This window comes from Dromaius novaehollandiae, chromosome 14 (genome assembly GCF_036370855.1).
Source record: "Dromaius novaehollandiae isolate bDroNov1 chromosome 14, bDroNov1.hap1, whole genome shotgun sequence".
In the NCBI taxonomy this organism is placed as follows: Eukaryota; Metazoa; Chordata; class Aves; order Casuariiformes; family Dromaiidae; genus Dromaius; species Dromaius novaehollandiae.
This window is the reverse complement of record NC_088111.1, coordinates 6,497,284-6,518,911: the sequence shown is the minus strand read 5'-3', so window position 1 is coordinate 6,518,911 and position 21,628 is coordinate 6,497,284. Positions and strand designations below refer to the sequence as shown.

At 48.1% G+C, this 21,628-nt stretch overlaps 1 long non-coding RNA gene across 2 annotated transcripts in view; it reads right to left on the bottom strand.

The window, feature by feature from the left end:
* LOC112992884 (uncharacterized) overlaps positions 1-21,628 on the bottom strand; it is a 55,366-nt gene that overhangs the window by 7,087 nt on the left and 26,651 nt on the right. For both annotated transcript variants that reach the window (XR_010391580.1, XR_010391581.1), the window contains exons 5-8: positions 19,740-19,833; positions 12,570-12,858; positions 11,696-12,170; positions 4,753-4,985 (exon numbers count right to left, since the gene is read on the bottom strand). This is a non-coding gene — a long non-coding RNA (uncharacterized LOC112992884). The remainder of the gene's footprint in view (positions 1-4,752; positions 4,986-11,695; positions 12,171-12,569; positions 12,859-19,739; positions 19,834-21,628) is intronic.

Here is a 21,628-nt window from a genome sequence, read left to right as displayed (position 1 = left end):
AAAACTGGATCTCTCTACATGTCTGCATGATACGTAGATGCTGTGGATACCTGCCCTTTAGTGACTCAAAGTTAAAGTTGCAATTCTTGGATTACCAGTTTCCATCAAAACCTAGTCTTTTTTTAATGTGTTCCTACATCTCCACCCCGCTGCGGGCTACTTAGACCATGTAATCCGTATAGCAAAAAGAAGCAGCAAAGAAGCTCAGTCCTAGCTCATGGAGGTGGGTCATTAATGAGAATAACCACAGGACTGGACCCACCTGCAGTCTCCCTGCAATGAACAGGGGACCTCGTGGTTGCAAGTCTGAGCAGCTTTCATGCTCACGAGTGCTCTTGCCCTCAGGTGGGTGGGCGTCCCTGGGGTCTCAGGGTCAGTCTCTATTTATCCTTTGCTCTACATGTGACCATGCCTGTCTAAGAGGAGGGAAATGGGCTTGTTCCTGTACCATAAATGGGTCAAACCCTAAGCGATGGGCACTCCACACATGTAGGCAGAGCACTCAGGGCTCAGCTCAGCTCTGACACTTGCCAAATCCAGCTGGAAGCACAAATCATTTCATATCTGCTGGTGTTTGTATGGATACGTCTGGGTGCTCCTGCAACCAGTCTGGTACATCTTTGTTATGAGTAACTATTTACACTTAAAAAATATACAGTGTCATATTTGCTCTCATCTGGATTCATGAGATGGATGTTGTTACGTTCCCTGTGGTGAAAACTGGTCATTCATGCCTGCAAATAAACACTACCATTTTGGCCTCACACAGTTCATTTCCAACAGCATTAGTTAATTGTACTTTAAAATCCCTTTTTCTGTCCTAAAATCTGCCTTCTGATCATCCTCTCTGTGCAAGTGTGGTAAATAACTAACCAATACGAACAGCTACAAAGCCATAAACATTTTACAGCTGTTAAGCCAATGTCCATGAACGCAGACAAAATACATCCTCTGCTCTCAAACTCCAGCCCAGTGCAATGCGCCTGGCCCGGCTCAGAGGGGAAAGGCGAGCTGAGTAGGTGGGTGCTTTACAGCAGGTCTCACGAAAAAAAAAATAAATGGGCCTGGTTAGCAAGAAAGGGCTTTTCACCACAGATCACAGGGAGCCCCTTCGTGGTGCTGAAACGCCTTTGCACCAGGCCTCTCGCACGCAGCCAGAAAGTGTCTCTCTCTCTGATGAGAAAAGGGGTTTTCTAATTTATTGCTTTTATGGGATTGTTTCTCCACAGAGGCACAAATAGCAGCATATCAATAAAGCCAGTCGTTTGAAGTTGGATATTTCCACCTCTGTCACAGCAAAATAATTAAAAAAGGATTCACAAGATCATAAATTGCATGTCACCAAGGACACAGCCTCCTTAACCCTTTAAATGCCAGGCTGTGCCCACCCGAGGCCTATGTTACTTAAGGCATGAAGACACATTTGTTATTTTTAGCAGCTCAACCACAAGGGCTTTCCTGTCTAGAAAGAGATACACTAAGGACCTGTCTACACTGGGAATGAGCTAGCTGGCTGACAGGATCTTAGCCTAGCTTCAGTATGCAAATGCACACTCAGATTTCATTTTCAGCCATGCAAACGAGAAGCTGTGCTGCAGACCTGCAAGTGCCTAGCGTTTAGTCTCACTGAAGCTAAAACATGTTACAAACACATCAGGCATTGGGGAAAACATTTTCAAACATATTTGAAGAGTGGCAGCACAGAGAGGGCCTAAAAACATTTGTTCTCAGAAAAGCTCTTCTGGCTCCAGCTACATAATAGAAAAGGACTGAGCCCATCTGGGTCAGAAAATTCCTATTATCCTGCCGATCCCTCCCCAGCATACACAAAGCCAGAATGTATCACAACTGGTTGGAAAAAACAATGCTAATGCAAGTCAAAACGATGGATGGTATTTTCTAAGCAGGTTGCAACTTAGCTTCCAATACAACAGCCAGTCAACTTGTGCTCCAGTCTAATTTGATCACAGTCAAGGTTAACAACCATTATTAAACCCTGCAGGTCAAATCCTGCCCTCTTATAAATCCAGGAGAACTGTAGAAAGGGCTTGTGATGTAAATCTCTAGGTCCAAGTCCTAATGAGATGTGGGAGGTTGCCTCTTAAAGGTGGCAGGGCTTTTTAGAGATGCTCAAGACTGAATATTGTGTGTGCCAGGCCGTGGGCAGAGGAACAAACTGGGGAGAGAAGTCCACATTTGTGGAAGAGAAACCCTCCCTGACATGTGGCAGGTTGTTGGTTTGTTTTTGTTTTCAAAAAGACCATTCTCTGAAGCACTCAGGGGCTTGTAACATTAGAATAAGTCCCTCTGGAGATGGATTAGTGGGTAGAACACAGCCAAGATAAGAGTGTGGTTTATCACAGGGTTATGTATTATATTACATGTATCCCATGGCTATATCCACTATAAACAGCACATGAGGAAGGTGTGTGTGTGTTTCTTTGCTCACACAGTGCAGGGTTTACTAGTACCTTATGCCCTCCTGACCAAGGCAGAAAATCTCCGGTCAGGAATACTTCTCTCCTCCTTCCTTTTTGTTATCCCAGTGAGAGGATGAGGGATAGGAAGGGTGAGAGATGGGCGTATTTTGCCCAGCCTGAAGCTTCTGCTATAAACTCCTTAGCAAAAAAAGTAAGCAAAAAAGCCTTGTAGTGTCCCCTCTCGCTAACACAGTCTAATAGCTTACTTGGGAATGCTGCTTCTGGAAGAGCGAGATTTGAGATGTGTTACTTTGGGAAGCTCAGGCAGAAATGACACCGAGAAATGACACCACGGAGCATGTGTACAGCTCTGCATAGTTAGTTATACAGCTTCCAAATCTCCTAGACTTCAGGCACTGATAACTGGTGCCATAAATGGCCCTAAGACTGGAGAGAGAGAACTAATTCATCTTCCGCCATGCTCTGCACAAGCACAAGTGATGGCAAGATTAGGTGCAGAGGGAAGGGAAAGGAATATTTATCGTGTCAAAGAGCCAAACACACGCAAATGCTCTCCTTAGACACAACAAAGCTTTACCTACTGAGGGAGATGATAAATACCTCATGCATAGGACAATATGTGCTGCAGAGAGTCTAAAGCAAATGTTAACCGAGTACAGAGTTATTTGCCCTATTACAACCCTGGCAAGTCAGAGGAGCTCACTTCAAGACCTTATGCTGAAACAACATCAATTTGGTCATGATCATGAATGAACAAAAGTTAAACCCTAAATTTGGATGTGGGGGAGGAGGAAAGCAGAGAATAACAGTGCTCATTTTTAACTTCTTCCAGCCTCTTCTAACTGCAGCCACCACACTAGCAGCCTGCAATAGTGCGAGGCAAGGCTGAGAGGAGCGCACCTGGAGACAGGTCCCACCGGAGGCTCCCCACCAGCAGATGCTGTAGAGGTGGGAAGAACACCGTTGCTGCCGATACAGTGCGTGGCTTCTAAGGTCTCAGCATGTGCTGCAAGGGGTTGGGACTGCCACCTCCCCTCTACGGCAGGGATCTGAGAGGCCGGGAAGGGAAGTGACTCATCTGCGCTCACCCTTTCCGTGAGCATAATATCAGAAGCAGAACCCAAACCTCCGGAGTCATGCCCCGTCTCCTGGGCCACTCTGTACATGACACCAAATTAGGCCCCTTCAGTCGCAGAGATTGCAAACCAGGCAGACAGGACTAAACAGCCCCTCGGTGAAGGATTAAGAGGGCTTTGCAGGAGAACAGGATGGTGTGGGGAATTGCAGCTCCGCTCCAATCAACCACAGGCAGAAAGGTCCCGAAGAAGAGGGAATACATATGGAGAAGGGCAGCAGCTGAGCCCCAGCCCCACGCTCCCCAGAGGGTCGTGCCAGAGGGGAAGAAGGAAAAGGCACAGACTGAACAGCAGTTCCCGAAGCAGGACAGATAAATGTATGCGCGTCGGGGAGGGAGAAGGTGCCCGGCCATGTGGCTCCTGGTAAACAGAAAGAATAAAGGAGACAGAAGAGAGATCTTAGGACTGACCCCGAATCTCCACAGGAACTGCAAGTTACCACAGGGTGTTTCATGACTGCTATTTTTGCTGACCCAGTCCTGTGCCACCATTAAGTGAGTGGTGGGTGAAACCCTGAGGGTTTATTGAAGCATCAGGAGTTCTACAGAGACACCAAACCCATTTCCTTATCCCATCCCTGTGGTTTCCAAACTGTGGCCTCCAGACTCTTGTGGGTTGTGAACTCAGGTCTGTAGAAGGCCAGGAAAAAAAGCAAGTTCTTTCAGCAATCTACATATGTGAATTGTGAAGGGGTCTGTGCCTCCACTGAAAAACTTCTTTCAGGGGTTCACAGACTGCAGTAAGCTAGTCACTGCTCTGTTCCTAAATGGTAGGAATAAATTGCTGTCCTTCTAGATAATTTTTCTATTATCTATCCAAAATGAAGCACATAGGTAAATAGTGAGATCTTATAGTACCTATAAGACTAGGTATAATAAACATTTTAAGGGGGTATCGTGGGATGAAATACCATGCTGTTGGGAGAGCTGTAGGTGTGAAGTTTGTCACTAGCTCCTAAATGCAGAGATGCTCATATGACATCTGTCTCTTCATACTCTTTATTAATCGGAAGGCTAATGAAACAGGAACCATTGCATTATCACTCATCTATCACTGGTACTCATGTGGCTCCCATCACCATAATATCTGAGTGCCTCACAAGCTCTGACATCCCTGCAGCACGCCTGTGAAGGGCAGAAACATGACTATCCCTGGAGAACCAACATAATCCATACCTGAGCCCTCTAAGCAAGTGGTGAGGAGGGCTTGAGCAGGGGGAAAATCCTTCTCTGCCATGCAGAGGGAACAGCCTGGATCAGACCAGTTGGTCTCAGCACTCAGTGACCTTCGATCTGAAGAGCTGGATCCCAGTCCCACAGAAATGGGTTGTCCCAGGGGATGGTTATCTGTGCTCACGCTGCAAACACCAACACCTAGACTGTTTTGAGGCAGAGGGGTCTGACAAAACCTGCAGGGAAATAAATGAAAAGAAATTGAAGGGAATCTTTGAGATGTCTGCTTGTGACTGTCTTTTGCACCTGGAAACCCCAAAGATGTCAAAGCAGAAGTGGAGAAGCCATATTATCCATGGGATCTGACAGCTGAATCCTTTGCTGTGACTTCAGAGCTGTGGACTCCCGAGCTGTATGTCTTCAGGCTGCTGGGAACCCCTGCTCGTGGGCACGGTCAGGTCTACAGCAAACTGGCAAGGTTGGGATGCGAGAAGTGGGACTAGGACAGGGCCTAGAGCATTGCCCTTGCCGTCCTCGTCTGGTCACCAGAAGTGCTGCCCCTTTCCTTCCCTCCAAGCACACCACAGGCAAGCACAGATCACAACCTCCCTTACAATATCCACTGAATAATTAGCCTCATTAGCAAATCCCATTATATTGCATCAACCAGACTCTTCCAGCAACCTCTCCTCTAGAAGCAAGTTGGGGCAACGCAGAAAGGCATTAAAAAATAACTCAAATCACTGCCTAGCACATATAGCATACCATTTCCCTAACTTCGTCCCAAGGACCGAAGGGAGGCAGCATCCTGCTCCCAAGGGAGCTAAGGGCAGAGCACCCCTTGCCTTGCTGAGACCCGAGAGGAGGCAGTGAAACATCGTTCTCTCTCTCCAACCCTTTGAACTATGCTCCTGAGCAGAGAGGAAAACAAAGGAAAAGAAAAGGAGGAAATTAATTCCAGGCAATTGAGTGTGTTGCCTGCTCTAGCTCAGTTTGGAGTAGGTACACATAATAATAACTTTTTAATAATAATTTAATTTATAATGTGCCCCCCCTGCCGAGGCACTCAAGGCACTACACAAACAATTAAAATATGATTATAATAAATAAACAACAATAATTAAAACATCATAAAACAGACAATATTAGAGCCAAATCAAATGCTAAAAAGCAAAACAAAGCAGCATCTTTGGAGGAAGGTGATTCTTGCACAATTCATCTTCCAAATCTCCTGTTGATGTTAGATTGAAATTCTCCTGTGAAGCTGTTTCTGCATCTGCAAAGATTTTGGCAGTGTCACAGTCATTAAAAAAATGGATTTTACACCACCATAAATTAACTGGAGTTTTGCAAGGATGTAATAATGCAACATTCACTTTCATTTGAATATATTCAAAACTCAGTTTACTCAGGAACTCAGTTTATGGCACTGAGTTTGTGTTGACTGCTCTGAGTTTGGGAAAAAGGCACATTCATTTTGCTCTTAGTTCATAAAATGTGTCTCATTACAGAAACAAGACACAAGAATGATGTTTTAAAGATTTAAAACCAAAACAACAAACTCAATAGTAGACCAGACTTATCCTGGATGTAAGCTCCTTGGAGCCAATGGGATTGGCTTGTCCCAGTTTATACAACAGGAAAAAAAAGACCTAAAATAACAAAAGCAGCAATCTTCCTCCAAAAACAAATGAAATTCCAACTTGTGCCAAGCAAAAGCCGTGCATTGAACTCTGATGATTAAAAGAGACAGGCTCCGTCAAGGCAGAGGTGGAACTGAAACCCAGCCAATCGGACCCTCTTCTGAAAAAACCTGGCCACCAGCCCTCAGACAATTACATCCAGGATCCGTTCACTTGAGTGCCTCAGCTGATCTCAATTGTTGTGGCAGCGCATGAAGGGAAAATCCTTCCTGCAAACCCAAACCACACAGGGATTTCACCATATTAGAAAAAAAAACAAACCAAAACAAAACGCTTTAGTAAGATGAGGCCAATGGTTTTCTTCCAGCACAAGGAACCGGGAGAACACTTTCTGTTTGGATCCATCTGAGATTTTGTTCTCACAAATTTTACTTTGAGCTTCAAATTTAAGTGAATCTTACAAATGTAAGGAATGTCAAATGAGACCACGTGGTTCTCACAAACAAAGCCATCTTTTGGCCGGGCTTCATTCTAAATGATCTCTAAGAGGGTCCATGACCTTAGCAGACCATGATGTAATTTGAAATTTGCAACGGAAATCAAAACCAGGTAAGATGTCTGCAGCTTGAGAAACTACTGCAAACTCTGGGCACAGAGTTTTGATTCTATTTGATTCTATTTGCTGCTTTCACTGAAAAACGCAATGAACCACAGACTCTGTTTTCCGCAAAGCCACCTCTGGGAAGAGCGTGAGGCTTTGCTCCAAGTGTAGGCTGTAATGGGACCTTTTCATGTCTGCAGGGAAAAAGGTGTTTTCAAGGAAGGGACCATATTACCACAGTTTGAATTAGAGGGTTTTTTTACCTTGCTGAATGCAACTTTCTCTCCCTCCAAATTTTATCTCCGCATTAGGACTCCATTGCCTTTCCTAGAGCGATTCCTTCTTGGATGTTCTCCTGCAAAGGAATTTCTGAGAGTACGAAATCCTCTTCTTGACTTCATGTTCTGGCAGCTCCATATGTCTGGGCAGCAAGGAGCATTTCTTAACCAGGATTCCTATAGCTTTACTAAACCCTCAGCTCTGGATAAAAGTTGCTAAGGAAATTTCCACTGCACAGAGGGAAATGGATGTTCCTGCTCCCCAGGCTACTGAATGGATGCGATAGGCCTGCCTTCTCCTCCAGGAGACTTACTGGCAGACAACAGTGTTTGGAGTCCAGCTCCCAATGAATCTTTTTTTTTTTTTTTTTTTGCATTGGAGACAGTGTGCACTGAGAGGTACAGCAGCTCCTCTGAGTCTTCTGCTCTCCCTCATGCTGATCCACCTTTCAGCTAAAAGATTACAGTTCTGGGCTGAATTGCAGAAAAATTGCATTCAATTTTCTGTACCACCTTTCTACAAGTGTCCTATGTGACCCTGAACATGTACTCCAGTTTAGATTGTCAAAAACACCTGATGCCTAATTCCCATAGATTTTAAAGACAGCCAAGCATCTAAACACCTTGGAGAATCTGGATTCAAGCCCTGTGCCTCAGTTTCCCCATGTGCTTTCCTGTCTTCCAGGGCACACTGGACAGTGAGAGAATGGGAAAGACATCAATATTGCCATGTTGGACCACATAAGTATGTAAGCAGACTTTGTCCTCAGCTTCCTCATTCACATAGTCATTGGCATTTTTAACTCAGATTTGGGCAAGGCCTTGGTTCTGCACATGCCAAAATTTTGTCATAGCAAAATATCTGGCCAGAGGTTAGCCCTGAAGATATTGTCAGTATCTTCAGTCCAGACTTCACCCAGGGTGTTGATTCACCTGGAACGGTCCTTCTGAAACCCGGGCCCCTTCCAATGACTCTCCAAATCCTCCAAGACTGGAGTAGGTACAGCAAAAGGGCTTGGCAGATGCCAGGAATAACTGCAGCAGAGCGCACATTTACACTTGAGAGCAGAAACGAGAAGACAGAGGTGGCAGAATTTATTTTATGACAAATCCTAAAAGGAAATTATGCAAAGTAATAAAATAAAGAAGAATTATAAATGAGGACAAGAAATGGGTGAAATATGGAATAAATTATGGGAAGGCAGGAAGGTGCAGGAGGACAACTGAAGGCAGAAGTGCTGAGTTAAAGGATAATTATTAGAAATTGGCTGGTAGACCAAAGGGAACTGAAGGGAAGAGGGAATCTGGGCTGGGGGACTGATACCAAAGGAACCAGAAGCATGAGGGGATCTGCTGTCTGGGAGCTGCCTGTTCTTGTGTGTGGTGGCATTACCAACCCGTTAAATGAGTCTTGGGGGTGGCATGGGGCGATGGCTGCTGTCTGTTTTTGGGGTGAGAGGCCAGAAATCTGGAGAAAAGGTTGCTCCTTCTTTGGCCTACAGTCAAAAGAAGTCTAAAAACGGGAATAAGAAGCCCACGCAGCAACACCTCCTGAGGGGACCTCCCCACGCGGCCTCAGACAGCCGCCCTTCCCCGCAGCCCCTACCCCGTGCTGTTCTCACCCGCCTCCCCCAGCCCCGCTTCTACTAAGGAGGCTGTTTCACAGCGCTGCTCTGCGGGAGCTGGTCCTGCCCCTGCCTCCAGGCTTCTCATCGCTGCCCCGGGCCAAGCGTGGAAGAGAGACGCCCGCAGAAGACCCGTCGCAGTCCCCTGCCAGAGTCTGCCCTGGGAGAGAGGGAGAAAGAAAGAGCCGGGCTGCTCCCGGTTTTGTTTCGGGAGAATCCTTTGGAGAGTTCATTAGCCTCAGGTGCAGGGGAGGGAGGACGAGGGAAACCCCTTGTTTAGGCCAGGGACCCTCTCTGGGTGCAGCCGATGGCAGGAGAAGCTGGTCCCAGGCCCATGGCCCCAGCTGTCAGTCTGAGCGATGAATTACATGCTATAAGAAGGTGTTGACAGGAGCAGCTGGACATCAGAGAGTGATGAAAAGGGAACAAAATTCATTCCGAGTTCAGACAGACTGGCTCGTTAGGGGCACCGGCGGCAGAGGCCACAGAAACACTGCTCCATCTTCTGGACATCCACAGAACGAGCTCCCAAAAACGCTAGAGCCCCGAAAATGCTTCCCCACGTGGGCTGAGCCTCCCCAGCCCCAGTCTCCCACCAGGGAGGGGAGAGGCCCTTGCCCTGACACCCAGCACCCGCAAAAGCCGGAGCCAGGGGAGGCAGCTCACATCACGCTAATCCCTGCACGGGCCAGGACAAAACCTGCTTCACCCACCCTAGTCTGAGGTGTCCCCAGCCACAGAGCAGGATTCAATTTAGATATCTTCAAAAGAAACCAAATCAAAGGACTTTTTGTACCTCTTGTTTAGGGATGTAATTTGTACAAACTGCATGAAGAGGAATGGGGGGGGGGACGGGGCCATTTGGCATCAAAACAATTATCTCCATTTTAATGCAAACTAAACGACATGCTAAAAGGGAATTGTTTCGTACATATGTACAGCAAGTGAACATTAAACCATACAGCTAATAATTAACTGGCTCGGCATTACCCTTGCTGTGTTAAATACAAGGGTGTTCCCTTACATTTAATGTATGGAGAAGTTTGAGGACATGGAGGTCCCGTATGAGATTATTCCTAAAGCTGTGAAAATAACAAAGAGATTTTTTTTTAAGCCAAGCTACTTCTTGGCATTCAGAGAAGTTGGCAGAGAGAAAAAAGTGCCGGTCCTTCTCCAGCCCCTTCCTCCTGCTTTCTCCCTCCCTTCCTCTGACTCTCCTCCCTTTCCCTACTTCCACTTCTTTCTGCTGCTGGAGAAAAAGAATAGCAAATTCAGAGAAAATTTCATTGAGGTTATTCAAAGAGTTTTTCATGGATTATTTACACAAGTGCTGTTCAAACAGCCTTTGTCTGAACATCCCTTGAAATCTGCACCCAATCCTTTCAGATTCAAAGCAATAGCTCAGGAGAGACAAAGGGGAGAGGCTGACATGGGTTTCCTCTGCAAGTGAGTAAGAGATCTCTGACTAAATACAGAAGGGCTTTGGGATCACAAGCTTCCTTTCAGCCTCAAAAACAAACACTGATCTGAAGCCGGGCAGCTGTACCTCCGACCCGCTCGCCCCACGGGTGCTGCAGAGGGGCTGTGGCTGCCCCGAGCGCGAGCGGGGCTCACACCGGGCTGCGGCACCCGGCGCCCGCTTCGCCCCACGCACCGCAGCGGGACCGCTGCCAGCCCCGCGCCCAGCCCCAGGGACGCCTGCCTGCTCGGTAGCGGGTGGGCCAGGGAGACCTGCCATCCTGGCAGCAACGATGGCGAAGGGAAAGGAAGGGTCAGCCAAGGTGGGTACAGCAACCGTAGATGTATTACAAGAAGTCCCCATGTTCAACACATCAGTTCATGGCCCTCTCTATATCCCAAACCGTGTGCACAAACCACACTCCCTTTCCCTCTCCCCTCTGCTAGAGGAACAGTGCTCATCATCCTCTGACCAGGCACCACGAGCTGACGAAATGATTTTAATGCACACAATGGGATCAATTAAAATCAAGGGAGTAGGTGAAATATGGAAGAAAGGCCAAACTCTGCCTTAAATTATCTGCCTGACAATGACTAGCTGCAAGATGGGAAGGGCAGAACTAGGCCTGTTGTTCAGTAATGAAATCCCTGGCCCTGCCACATGTTTCCTTCCCTTCTGCACTCTAAGAAAACACACCAGCATGTATGCGCTCTTTGAGTTTCCACAGCCTTTGGTTGTCACCTACTTGTGAAAAACATTCAATGCACATAATCTGATCAGTCCTGTAAGGGCTCTGCACACCCCTCTTTTGCTTACATAAAATTTTTTTTCAATCCATTTCCTGAATCTCTTATTCATAGCTCACATTTGCCATCACTCTGGGGTTTTTTTATAGCTCACTCGCCACCCCAGTTTCAAGCCATAAATTTACTCCAGCCAAAAGAACACATTTTTCTGCTTTTTCAAGATGTTGCAAAAGATTTTCCTCAAGTAACTGCCATGGTATTTCAGTGTGAGGTCCTCATCTACTAGCATTTGGCCTCCCACTAATAGCCTCTACATAGGGAAATCCTTCTTCCTTCTCCCTCTGTATCTTCTTTCAGATTGTCCCTTCTTCTCCTCTGGCTTTTCCTCTGCTAGAGGAATGCTAGAGACAGAGCACCTCTGCTACCACCCCGCCATGTCCCTTCCATGCTCCCCTAAGGCGTCATTCCCAACGGCACCCTGTTCAAATGTCCAGTTCCCTGGAGGTTCAGCCGGCACACAGCTCTTTCTTGACCAACACCCAGCCCTGGAGGACTCAGACTGGCACAAGAAACACCATTTTGGGAGTAACTTACCATTGCAGGAAGTTTTCTTCCTAACTTCTGATAGTTCAGGGTCAGCCAAGTGCTGGTGCAGGCACCAAAGATGCTCTCAGACCTCTTCAGAGGGCATTGTTGATTTGTTCTTTTTTTTTTTTTTTTTTAAAAAAGATTCCTACAATTCTGAATAAAGTTATCCATACAAACGTCGAACCTCCTTTTGAACTCTGCTCAGCTCTCAGCCTTGATGACATCCAGGGGCAGTGAATTCCAGGCTACCTGAGTATTTCACAGAGACATGATCATGTTTTACTTTTTGTCAGCTCTGAATTGACCAGGTTTTCCAGCTTCATTCATCGCTAGGAGACAGAGGAGAGAGAGCCTCACGCAAGGTTGTTTTATCCCTTTTTGAGTCCCACACGATCCTTGAGTCTTATCAAATTATCACTTCTAACTTTCCCAGAGTGATGCTGTTTGTGAGTCACCTTTAGTGATGAAGAAGTAGCCTCTCCTAGCAAGAAGATTAAAATCCCATTACTTGTTATTCATGTGTTATTTAATGATATTTTTTTCCATTATGTATTTATTTATTTTTAAGTGGCTTGCTTTGAATCTCGAGTTGGTGTTTTTAATATTAAGTGTAGTTTCTAGTTTGTTTTTCTAATTGGAATGAAATAAAAATAGAATGGAATTTTTTAGTGGGTATTTTTGTATGTATTAAAGGAATGTCAAAAAAAAAAAAATCCAACAACCAACAACCAAACTCCAATGCCAGCAGTGCAGCTGCACGGAATAACAGCAAAAAAGCAGTGTTTTGACTGTGAAGAGTAGAGGAAAGGGGATTAAAGACAGCCCTGCAGTTCAACAAAAAACCTCAGGCTCCAAAGTGTCCCGTGCAGAGTCTCATTACCTCTGTCATAATGATCTGATATCCAAGTGGTGACCACATAGACTCTGTCTCAAGCACAAGGCCATCTTCTTATACAGCTATCTCATCAGCCAAGGGGAGGGTGGGACGAGAGGACTGCTACAAGGAGCCTTGAATGTCCCATGAGTTTTTTCAGGGATGACAATCTCCACACTGGCAGAGGACATAACTCCCCCGTGACTGGACAGCCCTGAAGGTGCACTGCGAAGTCCTCATCCAACAAGGATCTCATGCTAGTGAGGAAATTCCTCTAAGACAATGGTTGTAGGGCCTGAAAGGAAACCCGAGAAAAATAAGTGTTACTGGTGAGATGAAGAGCAAAATAGAAGATGGCAGAAAGGTTAAAAAAAGATGGGAGGGGAAGGGAAGAAAGAAGGAGAAGATCCAGGAGGAAAATTAATAATGGAGGTAGCCAAAAGGATAGATACAGGCAGAGGTGGAGAAGTGCCAGGGAGTCAAACGGGAGAGTCAGAAGGGGCAGTATTGCAGAAAAGAGAAGACTGGGCCAGAAGGAGAAGGATGGGACTGATGAGGAGGGAGAAACAAGAGATATGGATAGGATGGAAAAGAGGCTTGGAGAGATGAAGGAAGCAGGGCGGGGAGAAAGAACAGGAACAAAACTTTCTGCAGACTGTGGTGCAGCACACCTCCTGCATCTTTTGGATGCATTTAACGGGGGCCTGGAAGAATATTCATTTATTAGGAAATCAATTAAGTGGAATAGTCATTATTAATTTTATAGGAATTATTTGTACAGGGGAGCGTGGAGTGAGGAAAGGCCTCCTGCAGCCACTTCTTCTGTCAACACCCCAGGTCAGGTAGGCACTGGCAGTGCAGTCGCACCAGTTGAGATATTAATGAGATGCCTCTAGGTGCAAATGATAGTTTAATAGGTGTTACTTAACAGGAGCGCCCCTCGCTTGCGCACGCCAGCGCGCACGGCTCCTGACGAGGCTGCCTCCTTGTTAGAATAAGTAATTAGAATGTAGGAACACTCACTTTGACACTTTATTAAAGTGTCAGCCATCATCAATTTAGTATTTAATAAAAATAAAATTAAACATTTATTACATTTTTATAGCATCATATTTAAAATACATATTCCTCAAATTTGGGGGATTTAAAATGAGTTTCCATGAAGACTGGTACCAGAACACAAGGCCCACAGTTTCTTTCTTTGGTTCTGTTTCCCATAGGGAGGAAGGGCCTTATTGCAGACATCAAAACCCAGGAGCACACACAGGGAAGCGTTCTTGTATGGGGCACAAAAGGGGTTTTCTCCTCCACCTTCTGAGCCTCCCTTGGACTTTTTGGAGACTCTAAGGATGAATTGAACAAATCTGCCCATGCACATGATGGGGCTCCACCGACAGCACAGCCAGCACAGCAATGTCTGAAGGTGCAGGGGTTAATGCCAGCTCCCTTGTCCTTCTTGGGATGAAAAGCAAAGGGAGCAAGCACCATGTTGGGTCTGATGACAAGACGGTGGCCATGCCTCAAGGCGGTTCCTATTTACGTGCACAGGAGGTTGCAACGCACCTGAACCTAGCTGGGGGCAGCTTGGACCAGGCTGAGGAGACACAAGGCCCAGGGGACACTGGGCAGGAGCCAGAAGCTGAGATGGCCAAGGGAAGAGAGAACTGGAGGGGAAAGCCACACTCAATCCCTTGACCAACACGACTGGGAGCAGAGTGCACTGGGCACCAGTAGGGTGATACTGGCAATACTGGGCAGAAGTCAGGTGAACCAGCAGCTGATTGCAAAGCTCACGGGAGACCATAGAGACTGTCTATCAACACAAAGGACCCCTGGATCCAAAGGCAGCAAGTACAAGACTGGTTGGTGCTAATGCAGCACTCACTGATGTCACAGCACTGGGCTCAGCAAGTGGGAGGCCTTGCCCAAAGTGTCCCACCACCCTGAGGAGGGAGCCCCAAAATTCGTGGCATCACTGATGCTGGCAAAGCGTGCAGAAGCACCCTGCCCGGGGATGAGAAGGGGTGGGTGTGCGGTAGGGACCGCTCGGCACAGCGAAGGGATGAACTAGCAACTCAAACCTGAATGCAGCAAAACCTGCCGCATCTCCCTGGGAAACGCGGCCTCCTCTTTGGCGGCCCTTCCCTTGGAAGCGGAGAATCAGGCTAGGGAAAGCTGCCACTGTTGATGGCAGCAAGCCACTGCCAAGGAATAGGAGGAAGCACAACTTTGTTATTATTTCATTGGTAGAAGATCCTTCCAGACTAGATGCTGGAAGGAAGACAGAAGAAAATCCTGAAGATTAAAGCATCTTTTGAGCCTTGAGGGAATTTAAAAGCTAAAATTGCCAAAGTGAGTTTATCCCCCTCCTTTCTCACCGTCCCGATATTGTCCCTCATTGAGGTTTCCAATCTGGCTCAGGAAAGCCCAGACATTGATCTGCCATGCCTGTACCTGAAGATTCAGACAACAGACGACATCCTGGTGACAAAAAGCCATGGACTGGCCCACAACACACTCTGCGCCCCAGCAAAAGAGCTGAGCGGAGCTTTCTCTCTCAGCCTGGCTTAGGCATGACAGGAGGCTGGTGAAGACCCCAGCGTGCTGCAAAACAGGGAGACCCTTGGTGAGCACATGGGCTCCAGCTCTGCTTTGCCCTGCGGCCAACTGCTGAGACCCCCGCCTGTCCCTGGCCAGAGCCGAGCCCAGCTGGTGCAGGTGAGAATGGAAACGATGGACAGTGCCAGGCCTTCCTCCGCTCTTCCTCATCCCTGCCGAAATAGGGCAACTATCACAGGGCAGTGAATAAAGCAACCCTCTCCCCCTCCAGCAAAGAGCAAAAAACAAAGAGCAAAGAGCAAGGCCAGGCTGCCGCCCTGCAGCAAAGCCAGGGCCGATTCCTGGCACGCACAGCACACACGTGTCCCCCGTGTCCGCCCAGCCCCGACGCAAGGACGGGCGCTGGAAACCCAGTGCAAATGTTTTGCAAAACAAAAGGCGAGAGGAAGGAGCAGGAGGAGGTGCAAAAAGTCCCTCTGGTTTAGGTGCCTTAGCAACACAGGGGAGGGGACCATCCCCGATAGTCCCTCTGCTAACAAGGGACGCCTGTCTTGGAGACTAATGAGTCGCCACTGAAACCCTGGCAACAATTATTTAAATCAAAGCTCCAACCCTCTTGCTGGGGCACAGGGAGAGCGGTGCTGACGTCAGCCTTGCAGGGAGCTCCCAGGCCCGTGGGGCCCGCGTGGGAGCGAGGGGCGAGAGGGATGGGGCCGGCATGGGCGCAGGGAACCCCGAAGCCTGGAGGACAGGGGACAGCCGGTAGCTGCGCCGCGCTGCTGACGTCAGCCGAGCAGCCCCCCGGGCCTGGGGCCCCCTGAGGTTGGTCCCCCTGCGATTCACGCCCGCAGCGGTGCTAGTAAAGCCGATGACAAACAGCCCGCCAGCGCGGCACTGTCACGCACGGCTCTGCCCGGCCGCCCCGCAGCGAGGCCAGCCACCACATCGCTCCCCTCCGCCTGCCCCTCTGCCACCACGGCGTGGGTGGTGTCCGCGGGGGCTGTGTGCAGCACCGCGAGTCCCCTTGGGACATACCGTCCGCTACACCTCCACGTTTCCAGCCCCAGACATACCAGGGGAAAAAGGGAACCCATCCCCAGACAGTGCAGGTCCCCACCACCTGTAACAAGCTCCATCCTCATCCCATCCTGCTGGTCCTTAGACCATAGACCTTAGGACCATATGAAGGTCCTTAGACCATCCTATAGTCCTTAAACCATAGATGGCCTAAGGCTCAAATCCAGGGTGTTTTAATTCAAGCCAACGTTAAGTGGGTCCTGTTATCTGTTTAAATGCTGAACTATTTTTCAAGCTTTGCAAGTTCTTGGTTTCAGGTCGTGTTATAGCACTACACAGCAGTGAGTTTCCCAGGTTCATTCTGGTCACAAAAAAGCTCTTCCTTTAATCACTAGTGCACTTTGTCAACACCTGAGAAAGCAAAAGGTCTTAAAGCTAGGAACAGCTCTGCTGGCTGAGCGTCTCTGTGTGCTGTGATGGTTAGCCTCTTGTCTGGGCCCTGGCAGGGCCGCACACATGGCCATTAGCACCCAGAGCACTGGTCATGGGGAGGTGCACAGAAATTGCCTGACGCACCCACCTTAAAGCATGAGGAGACTTGTCCGACATCGCTAGCCATTGTGGGCCCAACTCTTCGGGTTTTTGCTACACTAAGAAAGCTCTTCCCCCTGGGAACGATGTAGATTTTTATCCCAGGAGCCAGGAGAGGCCTTCCTGAGGGAGGTGGCTGGGTGGCTTTTGCCCCTCTGGGCAGTTTGGGTGTGCTTCCACCTCCTGCACCCTCAGCCCTCACAGCTGGTCCTCATCCACGTGACGGTCACATCTGCCCTGAAAAGGCACATTTTATCCCCCCCAAAACAAGGCAAACCGACATACCTCCAAGATATGCCCAAACAGTTCTTCCAAAACTAAAAAATGAAGATTTACCTTTCTGCAAACTATTTCCTGGCTGATCTGTCTATAAAGCATTTATGGTTTATATCTGCACACACCTATGTAACAGGGAGGCCCTGATACGCACTCCAAGCAGCTGCGTGCTGTAAAATATACTCTGAAAACTTTCCTCTGGCTGAGCCCCTGGGATTGCCTAGGCGTCTGCAGGTTTCCCAGCCGAGGATCACCAGCGAAGCTCTGACTTTGGGCTACAGCAACGACGCTCAGTGCAGCCGGAGGCGGGCGTGCTGGCGGGCGATGCGGGGCTGGGATGCAATGCTCCGACGGGGTGCCCAGCGCCCGCGTGGAGACCACAAGCTGCTCGGCGCAGACGCCAGGGTCTGAAGCAGTGGGGTGCTCCCACCCGGGGAGGGAAGGCCCAGGGCCCTGGGATGATCACCATCCCTGCGCCCCGGCACTGGCGGTTACGGAGGCATCAGAAGGGGCAGGTGGTGAGGCCAGGGACCGAGGTCAGGCATGGGGACAGGCTCCCACGGGCGCGGGGAGCGGACGCGCAGTGCACTTGGAAAGACTGCCACGCTGCGTCTGTGCGAGGCCTTACAGCAGCACCAGCTGCTCCTCGGGGAGAGCACAGCCGCCTTTCTCCAGCATTTCCTTTGTACCTCCCTGCCCTGCACCGTGCAGCTTCCCTGGCACACGGTACTCCTCTGCCTTTTGCAGGGAAGGAGCAGCGGGACAGCCCCCTCTTCCTCACACTCGCTTCCCTGCTCCGCCACGAAGTAGCTGCAGTTTTCCAGCAGCCCTTCTGGGGAGACAGGTCGCGACTCCCTCTCGCTTGCCTTTCCTAAGCGTACTTCTGTATTTTGTAGCCACCAGCACTCTGATTTATGGTAATGTTGGGATGGGAGGACCTGCATTTTGCGCAGCATCGGTAGCCACATCAGGAACAAGCAGAAGCTATGTCCTACTGAGAAAACAACTCACACTGTAATCAAAGCAAGAGGAAATCTTCCCGTGCTCCCAGCAAGAGCAAGCCAGCCTACAGCGATCCCTGCAGCTGTAGCAAAATTCCTGTGCTGCTGCCTGAGGAAACGGTGGGGAGCCCAGCGTGTGCCCAGGCATCGCCACGGGAAAGGCACAGGAGCTGCAGCCACAGACTGTACCGGGGTATCGAAGAGACCTTCGCCTGCCTCAGTTGGCAGCTCTGCCGTGAAACAGAGGTATGGCCTAGAGCTTTGCTCATGCCCTTGTCCGGGTCTGGATGGGGATAACACATTTGGACAGCAATCTGCTCACTTCCTCCTCCTCTGAAAGCTGAACACGAGAACGGCAAAAGGCCCAGTAAGACATGATGTTCTCATCAAGGCTCTGGAAGAAAACGTCAAACGACTGCTGGTAAAGTTGGGCATGACAGAAAAACAGAATGGAAACAAGTACAATCTGGATCACCTGGTTACCTAGGCCCATTTCAGCAAAAGGCATTAATATGGCCAAGGGTAAGGTCGTGCATGTCGGAAGGAAGATTGCAGTGAATCTCTAAAGAACGGAGGGATACATCTGGAAAAGGAACAGCTCTGGAGGGACCAGGAACTGCTGTGAACAAGCACCTCAGCATTAGCTCCCAGTGTGCTGCTGTGACCAAAGAATAAACAGGATCCCTGGATGTATGAACACAGGAGCTGCAAGTAAAATTGGTATCTTTCTGCTCCAACATATGAGCACTAAAATGAATAATAAAATTGAATAAAGATGGTAGTGGCTGTGGATCAACAATAAATTCTCCTGCTATCTTGTTCTCCCTGGCATGGACAGGTTTAAGCTGACTCTCACCTTCACTGTTCCTCTCTTGAGGCCCCCCACAGTGAATTTATTTTCAACTTGCCTGACTAATGCAGCCCACAGAAGCACTCATATGAGCTCTGTTTCTTATTATCCCATCGCACAGGGGCTACCTGTTGCTTCCTCAAGTCTTAATGACCACAGCCTGCCTCTCCCCAAATTAAAAAACAATGTCTTTTGGGGATCTAGCATGCCTTGTTCCACCAGCAACAGTCACCCCACAGCAGATGAGGCTACTCTGTTCCTCTGAACAACTGAAAAGCAGGCCTTTCTTGGAGTCTCATAGAGGGGAAGTGATTAGGGAATAGCTTGGGGCTCGGGCTGATTTTTTATTCCACCAAAGGCTTCCTGAGAAGCCTCAGACCAAGTAGCAAAACCCAGATCCTCCAAGGAAATTGGATCTGCAACTTGCAAACAAACCCCTACTGGAAACTCATTTCCTGCCTGCAAAGTGAGATTCATAATGCTCCCCGTCTTCCAGGAGTGCAGCCTTCTCATGTAGAGCTCCTCAGCCAAAATATAACTCCTGGCACCGTCTACAAGGTGCTACCGCGATACAGAAGAAAAGGTAGGAAGGTGTGAAGGAGCAGCAGCCTTGCCCAGTGATGTGCCAAAGGAGGGCAGGAGCACTGTGGATTTACAAAAACCTCATGCAGACGATCTTATGCATTTAGCTCCTAGCCTTGTGCACTGGGAGAAGGTGTTATTTCAGAGAGGAGCTCTGTGCCAAAACAGTTCAGCAGCTGCCCACACTTGATTTGCAAACTAACACTGCATCATTTGTCACTGAGAAAAGCACCCCGTTCTTGAATGGGTAATGCTGGCAGCCTAACATCAATGTTTTCACAGGCAAATTCATATACTGACCTCCTCAGTGAAAAACACTGCAAATGCCTGGAGTCTGGTTTCCATCTGCCATGGGATCCTGTTACATTCAGAACAACCCCTGTCAACGCTGAATCTGTAACAATCAATAAAGAGAGAGGGTTTGTTTGTTCGGGTTTTTAATGTTTTCTCCTTCCTAATTGTGTTATTTTGCTACTCCAAGTTTTGCAAGTTTTGCGATTGCCCCCCCACACCTTTTTGTTTTCTTTTAGGACAAGCTGTCATCTTTTTGCATCTTTTCACCAGGCCATTGCAAATGTAAAACTGTAAATTGCAGGACTGTGCAAATAGCACTAATATCATTTGCATAAAAATTGGTTGCAAAGAGCAATTAGCACTTCATTAATAATCAATGAAGGGCCAATTTACACATTGCCCAAAAGCAAATTGTAAATTCAATTTTGTCTATAATTGAGCATTTGGTGCTGGGCAACTATACAATGGTGCCAGAAGAGACCGGCACATGGGTTTCGGAGTCAAATCTCCAGTGAGTTCAGGTTCCATGTAATTCCCAACATGGCTCTTTCAGAGGCCAAACCAGGACCTCTTCCACAATGGAATAAAACTGTAGGAGGTACATTCATTCCAGCTTACACAGAAAACACATGAATCTCAGCCTGCCACCATCCTTGCTCAAATATAACCCTGTTGTCAGGAACATGGCTACTGTTTATATGGCAGGGGTCTCTTTCCTGTCCAAACATACCCTTGGCTCCAAAGATCTTCTGATACGGGGGTAGCCATGGCACAGCTGAGAGCTGCAGCGATTCCCGTAGAGAACGGGGAGATGCACAAAGGACCTCACAGAAGAGATATCATCATTTCGGTACTTAAACACAAACATCCTCCCATTGCAGTGTCAGCTAATGCTCTACAAGTGACAACAGAGTTCCTTCCTTTACCTCAGGGAGGTCTAACATGAGCCTCATGGAATAGGTATTCCTGCAAAGCAAATTCATCTCCCCTCCATCACTTCCATCTGCATGTGACCTTGTGGAGATATCCCAAACTTGTATGCAGTCACCAGGATCAAGAAAAAGGAAAATGCCCTGCTTTACCTCTTTGATTTCCTCTCTAGATGAACAGTGGCATCTAATAAGCTGGGGTAGCAGTAACAACTTTCCAAGTCCCAAATTCCTCACTATCTCATCCTCCACTTAAAAGGCACAGCAAGCTCTGTTTCGTGAACAGAGTCTGACTCTAAACCACTTGACATCTGAGGTTTTCTTATCGCATTGTACGTGGATCTCATGAATCTCGTGAAAAGCTAGACGATCATTTAGCAGGGGTTGGTTGCTTTATCTGTTTTCCATAATAATTTGAATATTATTACAATGGCACCTTTCATCTGGGGATATACATGCACTTTACATATGTTACATTAATTTTACCGATGAGCTGGGGAAGCACTCTTTATCCCTATTGTGCAGATGAGGAAATGGAAGCATAGAGATGATATACCGCTTGCCCAGTATCACACAGGAAGTCTCTGACAGAGCCAGGAATAGATATCACGTCTCCCATGTCTTATGCATAAGAATATCTTCACGTCCCTGCCCAGTAACTGAGCCCTTAATCCAGACTAAAACACCCACACAGGACCCACTTTGCTAAGAATGGCACAGATACCCAGCAGGCCGTGGTCGCTTGCTCAGAAGGCCCTGCCCTGCTGCTGGAGCTCAGCAACCAAAGCGTGGTCTGTCCATCGGCTCCTGCAGACATCAACAAGGCAAGGCTCCAACTCAGAGGATGCAGGACCCCAACATGTAGATGTGACTGAGCCTAAATTTCCCCCACCTTGAAGCTTGGAAATGCCCTCTGCAGGCAGGTGCTTTGGGTATTTAAGGGGAGGGAGGCTGGCTCTGTGAGCG